The following is a 13,524-nucleotide window of genomic DNA, read 5'->3' as shown; positions in this document are numbered from 1 at the left end:
ACAAAATTCTCCCAAAATTCCATTTAATTGCTTATGTCAACCTGTAATATTTCAAAACCATGATGGGGAAAGTCATGATGTTGAAATGATATCTGCATATGAATACATAAGTACATAATATAAAATCATCACAAAACAAGAAAGTAAAGTCAAACACTGGATAATTATAATGACCAAGTGTGACCCTGACGGAAGGGGGAAAGGGTTTGAAGCAATGGATGTGGAATGATGTAGAAGCAGTCAAATTGAACAGTTTTTCTTTGTTTTAAGGTACAGCTCTATGGGTGCAAGGGATGAGTGGTATGTCTTTTTTTTTTTTAATAAACCCTTACCTTCTGTCTTAGAACCAATACTGTGGGTTGGTTCCAAGGCAGAAGAGTGGTAAGAGCTAGGCAATGGGGGTTAAGTGAATTGCCCAGGTTCACAGCTGGGAAGTGTCTGAGGCCAGATTTGAACCCAGGATCTCCCATCTCTAGACCTGGCTCTCAATCCACTGAGCTACCCAGCTGCCCCCTGAGAGTGGTATATCTTGAAATGACAATAATGTAAAAGCTAATCACATCCAAAAAAAAGTTAATACATAAAAGTATACTAGAATGCAGAACACTGACTTGAAGTCTGGAGACCAGGGTTTGAGAACTTCTAATAACACTTATTGATGTTTACATGGGGGCCTGAGCAAATAACTTCCCCTCTCTGGATCTCATTCTCCTCATCTATAAAAACAAAACAATAATGCTTATACATCTCACAAGAGTGTTGTAAGAAAAAAAAGTCTAGAAACTTATAAGTGTAACATAATTTGTTTTCAAAAACCTGTGACTACTGGACTAAAACTGGCAAGGTCCAAAGAGAAGACACTCTCAGACTCTAAACCAAGGGTAGAGAACAGAAAAAAAAATCATGAGAATAGTGCATGTGATTAGAATAACTCAGATTGAAAAGAAACACAAAGTGGAGTTGACTAACTTACTAGATGTGTTCTTAAAAAGCTATCTGTAGAGGCAGCTAGTGACCATTGAGCGCCATTGGTAAAGACTTGCTAGGCCAGCTGGGGTCTGGAGGAGCTGCTCATTCCCCCTCTTTCCAGTCCTGGAGGCCATTTTTGGCATGCCCCAACCTTCTGTCCAGCCACCCAAAGCAAGTACTTCCTCCCTTCACTCTCTAGGGTAATACAAGTGGCTCACAGGCAGTTTGAAGTTGCAATTTGGGCACATGAACTCAAAAACGTTTGCCAATGCTGCCATAGAGAAACAGGCCTAGAGGTCAGAGGTGCTAGGTTAAAATGTGGGGTCACTTAATCCCAATTGTCTAGCTCTTACCATTCTTCTGCCTTGAACCAATACTTAGTATCAATTCTCAGACAGAAAGTAAGGGTTTTTTTTGTTTTAAAAAAGCTATCTATAAACCTTACTCTTCCTATTGACTTATATCCCCCCAAAAAGTTAACAGCAAGTTATAAAAATTCCACATAAGAAATATGGCTGGCTACTGAAGAGCCAGAAATGTTGTTAGAGAATATAGTTCTCTCTTTACTTTACTCACCCTGTTTCAATCAGGTTATTGTTCCTCCCCTACCTCAGTTGTCTTAGTAAAGGGTTAAATAGCCCTGTTTATCTTACTGAGTTTCTCCCACCTGGAGACTGTGGGAATATTTCTGTTTTTGGTGCCAGGTAAGCTGTTTCAGCTGTCTGTGACATACTTCTTAGGAATCAAGTTTCTTAACATTTTTTTAAAGCAAAAAAAAATCCCTATAACATGGCAGGAAGTCCCAAGTCTGGCCTCTCCACTCTGTCTTCAAATACTCCCACCCTAACGTGAACTACAATTGCACTTGAGGAAAGTCATGTATTTCTGACAGTGTTTTAACAGCTATTTTTAGCCCAGCTCTCGGTCATACCAGGCCAAGGACTGAGGCCAAGGTGGTGCAAAGCCACTGACAGAGAAGCAGAAACAGGTGCAAGGGGACAGCTGGGTGGCTCAGTGGATTGAGAGCCAGACCTAGAGACTGAAGGTTCTAGGTTCAAACCTGGCCTCAGACACTTCCCAGCTGTGTGACCCTGGGCAAGTCACTTAACCCCCATTGCCTAGTCCATACCACTCTTTCTGCCTTGGAGCCATTACACAGTATTGACTCCAAGACAGAAGGTAAGGGTTTAAAAAGAAAAGAAAAGAAAAGAAACAGGTGCAAGGCACTATGAGCTAAGAAAAACTCAAAATGTTAGAAACATACATTTCAGGCAAAATGCAGCAAATTCAGTTTTAGTTTATTAGTTCCATTAAAAATAAAGGATCACATAATATCAGAACTGAAGTGAACTTTATATGCCATCAATCCTGCCTTAATCACAAATCTTGTTTGCAAAACCCACAAGAAGCAGTCAGATGCTACTTGAAGGTCTCCAAGGTTAGAGAGTTCATCACTCCCCAAAGTAAGTAACTCGGTTCATTTTTAGAGGCTCTAACTTCCTAAAACAAGCTTTTCTCTCAGGTTACATGGAAATAATCTTTCAACCCATTGGTCCTAGTTCTATCTTCTAAAGTCAACAAAACAAACTGAAGTTCTCTTCTATAAACTAACTCTTCAAAAACAAAATCAAGTCTTATCAAATGGTATGGGGACATAAATAAGCAGTTTTCAAATAGAGAAATCAAAACAATAAGCACATGAAAAAGTGTTCTAAATTTCTCTTAATTAGAGAAATGCAAGTCAAAACAATGCTGAGGTACCACCTCACACCTAGCAGATTGGCCAATATGACAGCAAAGGAAAATAATAAATGGTGGAGGGGATGTGGCAAAATCAGGACACTAATGGCATTGCTGGTGGAGCTGTGAATTGATCGAACCTTTCTAGAAGGCAATTTAGAATTATGTCCAAAAGGTTTTAAAAGATTATATGCTCTTTGATCCCACAATACCACTATTAGGTTTGTACCCCAAAGAGATAATAAGGAAAAATACTTGTGCAAAAACATTCACAGCCACACTCTGTGGTGGCAAAAAATTGGAAAATGAAAGGGTGTCCCTCGATTGGGAAATGGCTGAACAAATCGTGGTATATGATGGTGATGGAATATTGCCTGACACCTCTAGCAACATCTGAAGAGAGACTCAGATCCCGTTGGACCTGAGGGGCCTCGGACTCAAGGGCCTTTGAGCCGCCCCACCCCCACCCCAGCCTTATAGCACCTGCCTTACTCTTAGCTTTATTCCTCAATATCTTAGTTTAGCTTATAAAATAACTGGGTAGGGGAGGAGAATTTCTGGTTAGCCCCAGAGCTTCCAGAAAGGACCTCGAAGGATTAGAATATAGGGACAACCCTTAACCTCTACCCAACCTCCCACTTTCAGAAACCTTGAGTTTATTAAAGACATACTAAATTGCAGTAAGATTGAAAAAAAGGGACTTTGTTCAGGGGGCATAGAGGAAGCTAGTTCCCTAAAGCTGCTGATCAGCCATTGCACTGTGCTGGTCAGGTCCCCCACTGCGGTGACAACAAACAGGGGGAGGCTTGTGTCCCTGGGAGGTTCATGATTATCAATTCCAGGGTATCCCCTCTTATCACTCAATAGGGGAGACCTCCCCTCAACTTAACAACACTGACCCACCACTCAGGATCCTCATTTCCCCGAGATATTCATCTGTTATCACAGCCCAGAAGAAGAGAGCAAGAGAGTGTAACAGGAGTTGTTCCATCTTGACTCCTACTTTTCCTCATATCTATCTATCAGTAACAGCTTCCTAAAGACCAATTATTACTATTCCGCAAATAACTCCTACAGTATACATCTGCTGCAGAGCTCACCTATCATCCCAACCACATATGTAAATACAAATCCTAATTACCTGGCTTGACTATTAGCTGCAGGGGGCCATATAATATCCCAGGACTTTGCTTTTGGCATACCCCATAGCAGAGGTTCTTATCTTGGAGTATGCAGTCTTGTGTTTTCTTTTTTAATATTTTGATTGGTTTCCTTTGCAATCCTATAAATTTAATACATGTATTTGAAAACGTTATTCTGAGAAGGTCTCTATAGGTTTCACAAGACTGAAAGAGGCCCATCACAAAAGAAAAGATAAGAACCCCTAAGCAAGAGTGTTGGGGCAGGGATGAATACTCTGCAATATTTTGTGTAAAATTCACCCAGAAACAATGAGTATCCAGAAATGGGCAATAAATAAATATGTAGTCAGATATAGGGCAGAAGGCTTCAGAAGATTAACCACCCATGAATTGATTTACAAGACCCAAGTGTATAATCTGCCAGTGTGGCAGACACATGCTATTTGTTTTCACTTCCTTTAGGCCCCTTTCAGAGATGATAATTCTTAACTATCATGTTTCAAGTATCTTCGAGTTCCCTATTTCCCTTTGAGATGCCCTGTGCAAAACTTATCCAAGAGATGGCATAAGGCCATTGAAAGGATTTTTTCTATAAGACCCTGATTTGAGATATAAAAATCTATCAAAAAAAATTTTTTTTTAATTTTTTTTAAACACCTCTTGGGGCAGCTAGGTTGCTCAACGGATAGAGGCAGGCCTAGAGATGGGAAGTCCTGTGTTCAAATCTGACCTCAGGTACTTCCTAGCTATAAGCAAGTCACTTAACCCCAGTTGCCTAGCCCTTACCACCTTTCTGCCTTGGAACCATATTTAAGACAGAAAGAACATATCTAAGACAGAAAGTAAGGGTTTTAATTAAAACAAAACAAAACAAAACACCTCTCCTCAAAGGAATTTTAGGCTGCTTCAGTAAGGAGGCAGTCTCTGAATGCAATGTAATAGAAGTGCTTGAAACATACCATAGAATGCAGAAAACTGAGGCTTAGGACTAGTTATCATAAATGTAATTGTCACTTCTGAAACTAGTGGGAATGAATCCTGGGGCTCCTGATTCCCATTTGATTCTGTCTGTGTCTCCCTCTTAATAAGCATATCTAACTTTATAAGTCTCTTATTTAAATCATTTAAGTCTTGTAAATCACATCTTTTAAGTCCAATTTGGCCACTGATCAGCTGTTTTATTAGGCTAACACATGTAGCTTAATACAATAACAATGTTGCTGATGAAATATAAAAAAACTGGTTCATTTGCAAATAAGAAATGCTTTTCTTAACAGCTAAAAGCTATTCATTAATATTTTTTAAAAATTAGTTTAACTGTTCTTTTAAAATTTCACAAATTTCTTCCTAGTCATCTTTATTTCTTTTCTGTCAATAAGCATTTATTAAGCATCAACTAAGTATGAGGCACAATGGACACTATGTCAAGTGCTGCAGATCTAAAGACAAAACTAAAATCATTCCTGCCCTCAAGGAGATTATATTTTACTATTTTTTCCACTGAAAGTAAATTAATATTAAAAAATATTAATTCAATTGCTTTGTGACTTGTAAAGCACGTTTTAATTAATTTTATTGTTGTAAAGCCTTATGTCAAACTTTTCTCTGAACTTGGATGAGGCTCATCTCATGAAGATAGGCCAAATTCTGCAGATGGGCCATGTTAAATATATTCTACCACTGAATAACAGCAGGAATCCAACACAGTTGTATTTATTTTACTAAGTTACACTTGAGTCCAACCTTTTCTACTTCCCAGACTTCAGAAAGCTGATCCAATGAACAAGTTCTCAGCAGTTCCACAGAATGATCAGTTCCAATTTCCACTCTTCAGCTCTCCTTCACTTAACCAGCTCTGCAGTCACCAATTCTTTAACCAAACATAACATATCAGGTTACTGGCAGAAAGTGGTAGTAGCAAAGCTGAACCAGATGGCTCATGGTCCTATTTTTAAACTGCATAAGAGTTAGGCAGAACATAATCCCAATAGTATACTGGTGTTATATAATGCAAGAAATGAAAGGAGAGGTTATATATTCCACTAAGGTGCTGTTGTATAGTAAAGGTTTTCTAGCTTTCCTTTTTCCTTTAACCTGTAATTAATTGACAATTTGGTTAAAGCACTATTCTAATATAAACAATTGGACAACCTTAAATTAGGTAGGATCTTCAGAGTCTAATCTAAACTTCCATCCAAAGAAGAACAATCCTCTAAAACAAAAGAACACTGGATTTGGAGTCAGAGGTTTTAAGATTATCAGCTATGCCATTTCCTACCTGGGTAACTTAATAAACTGATGTTCTTTCAGGTCACGGACAGTGCTAAATTCTATGATTCCTGAAAAATGTTCATCTTGCTTCTTCCAATGCCCACTAACTGGGAGATCACTAATTTTTGAGGCAGGTGGGAAGCAATGTGGCAGAGTAGAAAAAACATAAGATCCAGCTCCAGGTTATGTGAACAATAAGATGGCGGTCTAGACAGCCATCTAGATTTTCTTCAGTCCTCAAGATCTCTCCAAAACAGAAATTATTCACCAAAGATAAAGCAACTTTAGTGGTCACCACAGTCTAGAACACCCAAAATCTAAAAGAAAGTTAAAAAATACCCCCAAGTCCCAGAAAATAATGTTCACTGACATTGAGCTAACTCAGAACCCTCCCATGTTACCAACAACAAGGCTGCACTAGTGGATCCAAGCATACAATGGATTTCCAGTAAAAATCACCTTTATGCTCCAGACTCCTCTCCATCTTTCCAGTGCTCTGGAAACTCTGAGTCCAGGCTGTAGAAGTTTTCTCAGTGTGCAACTGCCAGCAGGGCCACAGCCCTGCATGAGTAAAAACCTGCTGGAGGCTAAACCCTGTAGCACCCCTGCCTCTATAGAGCTCTAAATTACCAGTGCCTAGCCAGAGAACTGAAAAGCAGAGGTAGTAGAACAGGTCACCAGAAGAGGACACTGTGAATATGAGAGTCTTTGCAGGATGCCACTGAGATGGAGGGAAAGAGTACTGTGTCCAGCTGGGAACAGTTCAGAGCACCCCAAAGACACTAGGGACAGAAAGCTAGACTACTGAACTATAAATCACCCAGTATGAAAGGAGGCTGAAACACTTTGAGATCCAATCCCAGAGAAAATCACAATTAGAGGGGAGGAGTCAGAAACTGAATGATAAGGACAATGGGGGAGATGGGGATTGTTACCAAAGATTACTAAAGATTTCAGGAAGAAGAAACCTCAAAGATGTTGAACATAAACAAATAAATCAACAAGAAAAACAATAACAAAAGAAGGAAGCATAGCCTTCAGATCTAGTAAACAAGTTCAGGAATCTGTGAACAAACAATACAAAACAAAAGAAAATTATTAAATGTGATGAGACAGGAGCTTGTGGAATTTGAGGAGAATATGGAACACTGTTTCTGAATGGTTCAAGAGAAATAAGAATTACTAAAGCCGAACTAAATTGTTACACAGCAAAAATAATGGACAGAAGAGAATAACTGGAATCTGCAACAGTAAAGCTCACCAAAGAAACAAAAAAGAACAATTTAAGAATGCAAATACATAAAAGTGAAGGTCAAGCTAGAAGAAGAAAAGCAAAAAACAATAGCATTTAAAGAAATTATGTTCACTATGAAAGTATAACATACTGGTCATGAAGGCAGAGATACATAGACAACCTTAGGACCACAGGTTGCTCAGAAGAGCACAACAGAAAAAAAAACCTTACCATAATGAAGGAAATAAAAGAATTTCCATAACTTCTGAATATAGAAAAATGAAATTCTAATTATGAGAATTAACATAGCCTCTAGGAAAAAAACCCAAGATACCTTGTATTAAGTAATAACTTAAATTTAACAATTCAATTCAGAAACAAGTGCTACAAGCAGTTATGAAGATTGGATTTGGCTCTCTCCTGATTGTAACAATGAAGGTACTTAGCTCTTCCTTGATTGTGAAGATTAAACTGTAATCCCCTGTTTATTTTTAGATTTTAATCTCCACAGTGTAAACACAGTACTTAAAGTTGAGTATGGAGATCTACCCATTTTAGATTTTAACCACAAAAAGGTATGAACACCCATTTCATACATTGAGTGGGAGGTCTGTGACCCACGTGTGAAAGAGTGGTCAGTCCTGGAGTGGAACATCAACTGTGACTGGTAGATGTAAAATTTTGAGGAAGTGACACAAGAGAAAAAGGTCTTTAAAAGTGGAAACGGAGACACACAGAGGACAGACACTCGGATTTGGAGTGAAGAGAGACTTGAAGGGAGACACTTGGAATGAGAAGAGAGCCACTTAGAGTGAAGAGAGTCACTTGGAGTGAGGAGGGCCACAAACCTGAAGGGAGTCACTTGGAGTGAAGACACTTGGAGTGGAGCCTGCTGGAGCTGAGGCTGATAAAAGAATCTGCTGATTGAACTGACAGCGTGGTAAATGTAAAGGCTGACTTCCTTCCTTGCCCTTTCTGGAGGCATGAGCCTCCGGGAAGGCCCATCGTCTTGAGACTCCTTTCCCCTGACTGGGGCCTTAAAATTGCTACCTGGGTCAGAGGAAGCTGGAATTCACTTGCGCTCTCTCAGGCGTGCGCTCTCTCTCTCTCTCTCTCTCTCTCTCTCTCTCTCTCTCTCTCTCTCTCTCTCTCTCTCTCTCTCTCTCTCTCTCTCTCTCTTCCTTAATATCTTCCCTCTAATATAAAAATAAACTACCATAAATTCCATTTTACTTTAGTAACTCATTTTTGGGATTTAGAAATTAAATCCCTGGAGATCAATTAAATATTCAGTCCAACCATAAATTTAACACAATGAAGAGAAAGACCTTCAAATACAAAGGAAAGAACAATCTGATTATGCAAGACTATTCTGCACCCTCTAGAAAACATAGGAAGAAATGGAACAATATATTCCAAAAAGCAAAAAAAATGCACTCTGGATGCAGTCCAGAGTAACATATCCCTAAATTCTGAGCTTAACCATACAAGACAAAAGATGGACATTCAATGATAAAGAAGAATTTGAAACCTTTTTAGAAAGAAAACTAGAACTGGAGAGATTATTTGCTTCTAGAACACCTGAAAGAACAGAAATACAGGAGAAATCAGCAGGAAAGGATAGCAAAAGCAACATAGAAACCAGTAAGACATCTCTCTAAATATGCACAAGGAGATAGAAGAAAAAGGCAGAAATCTGATAAAGATAATAGTGCAAGGCAGACAGGGGGCGTTATGGCTAGAACCTATCAACCTCCTCCCTACAGGTGAAGCAATGCTTTTTTTTTTTTTTTTTGTGGAACCACATTACTTTATAGGAGGGTATATGAAAGGGGAAGGGGAACTGATAGGTATAGAGAAATATGTGATGCACCAGGGATCTCAGAAAGATAAGAGCTTTCAGGGGAGTAGAAAAGAAAGAAGGAAAGACTGAATGGGAAGGGGGGAGGCCTTACTTTGGAGGTGAGACAGAACTCCACTGATGAAGTGATGACTTCCACCTATGGATGTAGAGAAATAGGACTTTACACACTGGATTAGGTCTGAGGAATCTGTTACTACTTTAAGAGGGAGAGACTTAGAATTCCTGTGGATATCTGAAGAAATGAGAAAGCATGGATACAGGGAGGAAATTTCAAGGCAAATGGGGATGGGAGTTGGTAAAAACAGGAGGAAAAAAAATTTATGACTGGATGCATGATTAGGGACAAAGTTGTGGAAAGGTTCCACCATAAGGCAGTGTCCTTTCTGGCATCTACAATAACTGGCATTGTTCTAGGAGTGAAGCATAACAGAAGAGGAGAATCCACAGAGCAAGCTCAATAAGGCAGTGGCAGAAAGTGCCTAGAGGGGAAAGCCTAGAATGGGAGAATATAGAGAAAAGAAAAAAAAAACAGATAATTATATGGGTTATGAATCGGGGAAAATAGATAGAAAGAGAGGATGGATAATGATGAAAGGCAGAAAAATACTTTCATAAAAAGTTACAAAAAATAATAATAAATAATAAATAGAACTAGCTGGAAGGGAAGGGAAGAAGAAAGAATCTACTTGACTGAGAGGGAAAAAAAGGAGAAGAAAAATATTATCAGGTAAAAGCAGGAGAGAAAAAGGAATTAATAAAATCCTAAAGGGAAAGGGGTAACAAATGGCAGGAGATGGGATCAGGGATGAAAGGTAGAGAGTCAATGGGATTAGGAGCACCTTAAGAAAAAGACTTAAGTAAAATAATTAAAGGAACATAATATTGTGTTTACATAAGAGGAGAGAAATCACAACTTGAAAGAAAAAAATTTTAGAGACAAATAGAAAAAATATAAACTTAACTCATAAATTTAAATATGATTAATCAATCAAATAAAATTAAAGTGATAAATTGGCAAAAAAAAATTCTACAATCTATAACTTACAAGAAACATTTTTAAAATCAAAGACCTATACAAAATAAAACTGAGGGGATAGAAAAAAGTTATTATTCATCATATGAATCCAAAAAAAGCAGAAGTTGCCATCATGCTTTGACAAAGCAAAACATTTAAAATATAAAAGGCAATAAACAAGAAAACTATATTATGCTGAAAGGAACCATAGATAATAAACCAATATAAGTAATAGATTTATATGCTCTAAATAAATACCTTGGAATTAAATCATAAAGGAAACATTCTCTGAGCTTCTAGACAATAATGCAATAGTGATAAGAGATCCCTTGATCAGTTTTGAATAAACCTAACAGAAATATATACAAAAGAGCAAATATGGAATGGAACAAATTTCTAGAGAAACTAAAGTTAAACGGTTTATGACATCTTCTAAATAAGACACTCAAAGAATATACATATTTCTTGGTAACACATGGAACTTTCACAAAAATTGACTGTATTGTGTAAACCTTAAAATTTCTTAGACTTATAAATGTTGGAAATTTCACCATTGGGAAATTTCATACTTGGAAAATTTCTTACTGATAGTGTATTGGAATGTGAACCCCATTTGCATGGGAGGTTCCTTCTCCTCCCTTCTTAAGATTACTTTAGGACAGAAACCTTTTGCTGAACAATGGAAAGGGCTTTGACCTATGCTTAAGCACAGAACAGGAATTTCTTTGAGTCATGATTGATTTTAGAATTGATACAATAGAGATACTTGGAATGACAGAATCAGGTCTTGGAAAATACAATTTCCACCCCACTCAGTCCTAACAGGATTTAGGAAGGGCTGCAGCATAGATCAAAATTTAATTATTTGAGAATATGACCTCCAACAGACATGTGCAAAGCCACAGACCTCTGGGCGGTCCTGGGTTAAGCTAGAGCCACCATTGGCACAGGGAAAATGATGGACAGTGATTGGTAGATGTGAGAACTGAGAGGAGGGAACTTGGATGGTTTCCTTAAAGATAGAGGGGTCTGAGGACTGAGGGGTGGTTGGAGAGTTTTGGCTCTGGGTGTTTGGAAAGGTGCTCTGAGAAGCTTGCTCTGAAGGAAGCTGAAGGTGGGGGCCTCTGAGACTGTTTCTCCATTTTGGTCATGTGAGTAATAGGGACTGATCTCCTTTCTTTGCCCCAGCTATCTAAGGGCTTGGGCCTTTTGGCCCAGCCTAAACAGAAGGGGTATTTAAGCCCTATTCCCTTCTCTCCCCTTTCTCTCTCTCTCTCTCTATCTCTATCTCTAATTCCTTTCTTCCTCCTGTTTGTAATTAAACTCTATAAAAGGTTGACGGCTGACTTGAGTTTTCATTTAGAAATTACATAGCTGAATTCCTTGGTGACCTTAAATTAATATATGATAGTCTTTTAAAGTGATTTCCTTGTCACATTGTGCCATATTCAGGATACAGAGATTTTGCAAAAAATGTTTTTTTTTTTAAAAAGGGTAGAAATAGTTAAATAATTCTTTACAGACCATAATGCAACAAAAATAGAAATTGGTTTGGGGACCACAAATAAAATATATAGACTCAAATGGATATTTAACAATGAAATCTTACATAATAAGTATGTCAAAGACAAATCATAGAAACAATAATGATTTAAAAGAAAATAATAATGATGAAACAACATCCAAAAATTTCTGGGATGCAGTTAAAGCAGCCCTCAAGGAGAAAATTATATCCTTACAAATATCCACTAACAAAACAGAAAAAGAGAAGATTAATGAACCGAATATGCATTTTTAAAATTAGAAAATAAACAAACCTAAAATAAGTACAAAGGAGGAGATATTAAAAATTAGAAGGAAAATGAACATTGGAAACAAAAATTTCCACAGAAATAATAAATAAAATTAAAAGTTGATTCTTTGAAAAGACTAATAAAATTGACAAACTCTTAGCTTTGTCACAAATAAAATGAAAGTTTGACTAAATGATTTCTAAAATCTGAGTTCTAAAATTCTGTTAAATTCAATTCTGTCATATAGCAAATCTTATGTTGAAGTAATAAGGGGTACCCACAATATAGTGCCTGCTACTAGTGTCAGAAGCCTCTTCTACTTAAGATCAACTTCAGGAATAATAAACAAGCCAGGCTTTCAAAAATAAAATGTGGTATTTTTTGGAGTCTGTTAAAGAAATTTAACAGAAATATATGATAATATATGCTCAACCTAAATCATATTACCTGTCTTCACAAGGAGGGAGATGTGATAGGGAAGGAAAAAAAGAAAAGAATGAGATAGATTTTTGGACAGAGCTAATAAGAGAATGTGTTTCTCTTAGCCAAGTATATTTATTATAATTTGCTACATTTTTATAACAAATCATATACATTATATTATCGTTACATATTATATCTATATATAAATACAAATAAATAGTAGCAAAAAAGAAGGGAAGAGAAAATGAAATCAAATAGTTAATGAACAAAGTGAAATCAGCAAAACTAGAAGAAATAAAAAGAATAAGAACATATAATGCAGTTATATGCAAACAAAACCGAAAATGAAGAAATAAAAAAAAATGAAAAAGAAACTCACTGAGTTAATGTATATCTTCTTCCAAGTCACCAATCAAATTAATGAATAAATACTACAGCACTAAACCGGGCCCCATGTCAAACCAGGAAAGACTTTCTAAGTCTGATGTGCTATTATATACATTTCAGCTGGCTAAGCATAAACCTAACTTTCTAGCATCCAGTCTAGATAATTAACTATTTCAGCTTCATAAATAATGAAATCATGGGAATACTTTACTGAAACAGAAAGAAAAAAACTTCAATCACTTCAGCTATACCTCATTTGCAGAAATTAGAAACTGATTCTTTGGCTTGATAAGGATAGTATCACTTGACTGATTAAATTGTTTTTTTTCTGAAATACCTTGTCTCTGATTGCTATTTTTATCAGGCTCTATAGCAAACTAAAGAGGGAATGAAGATGGCATTGGCATTCCCATGACCATTTTTGACAAGCCTGATTTCCATGATAAAATTGTAAAGGTCTTGGAAAGATAAAACTGAGAAATCTGAGAATACCTAATAAGTCAATAAGTATAGTAGATTAGAAAGATTACTGGACTCCCATGAGTAAGAAAGCCTGTATTAAGTCTCAGAATTGCCAACTATTAGCTTTGTGACAAGTTACCACATTCTATGGGTCTCAATTCTGTCACTAATAAAATCAGCAATTGACTTAGCGATTTCTGAAGTCCCTCCAAGTTCTAAAATTC

General features: G+C 37.1%; 1 protein-coding gene across 10 annotated transcripts in view; it reads right to left on the bottom strand.

Annotated features, from left to right (window-relative positions):
• EXD3 (exonuclease 3'-5' domain containing 3) overlaps window positions 1-13,524 on the bottom strand; it is a 490,105-nt gene that overhangs the window by 409,326 nt on the left and 67,255 nt on the right. For 5 of the 10 annotated variants that reach the window (XM_056812745.1, XM_056812748.1, XM_056812747.1 and 2 more), the window contains one exon: window positions 5,595-5,721. The exons of the other annotated variants lie outside the window; for them this stretch is intronic. The gene's annotated coding sequence lies outside the window, so the exon portion shown is untranslated. The remainder of the gene's footprint in view (window positions 1-5,594; window positions 5,722-13,524) is intronic. 10 annotated transcript variants of the gene reach the window in all.

The sequence above is a fragment of the Monodelphis domestica genome, chromosome 1, assembly GCF_027887165.1.
Source record: "Monodelphis domestica isolate mMonDom1 chromosome 1, mMonDom1.pri, whole genome shotgun sequence".
NCBI lineage: Eukaryota > Metazoa > Chordata > Mammalia > Didelphimorphia > Didelphidae > Monodelphis > Monodelphis domestica.
The sequence above is the reverse complement of the archived record's forward strand: the minus strand, read 5'-3'. Positions and strand labels throughout refer to the sequence as shown.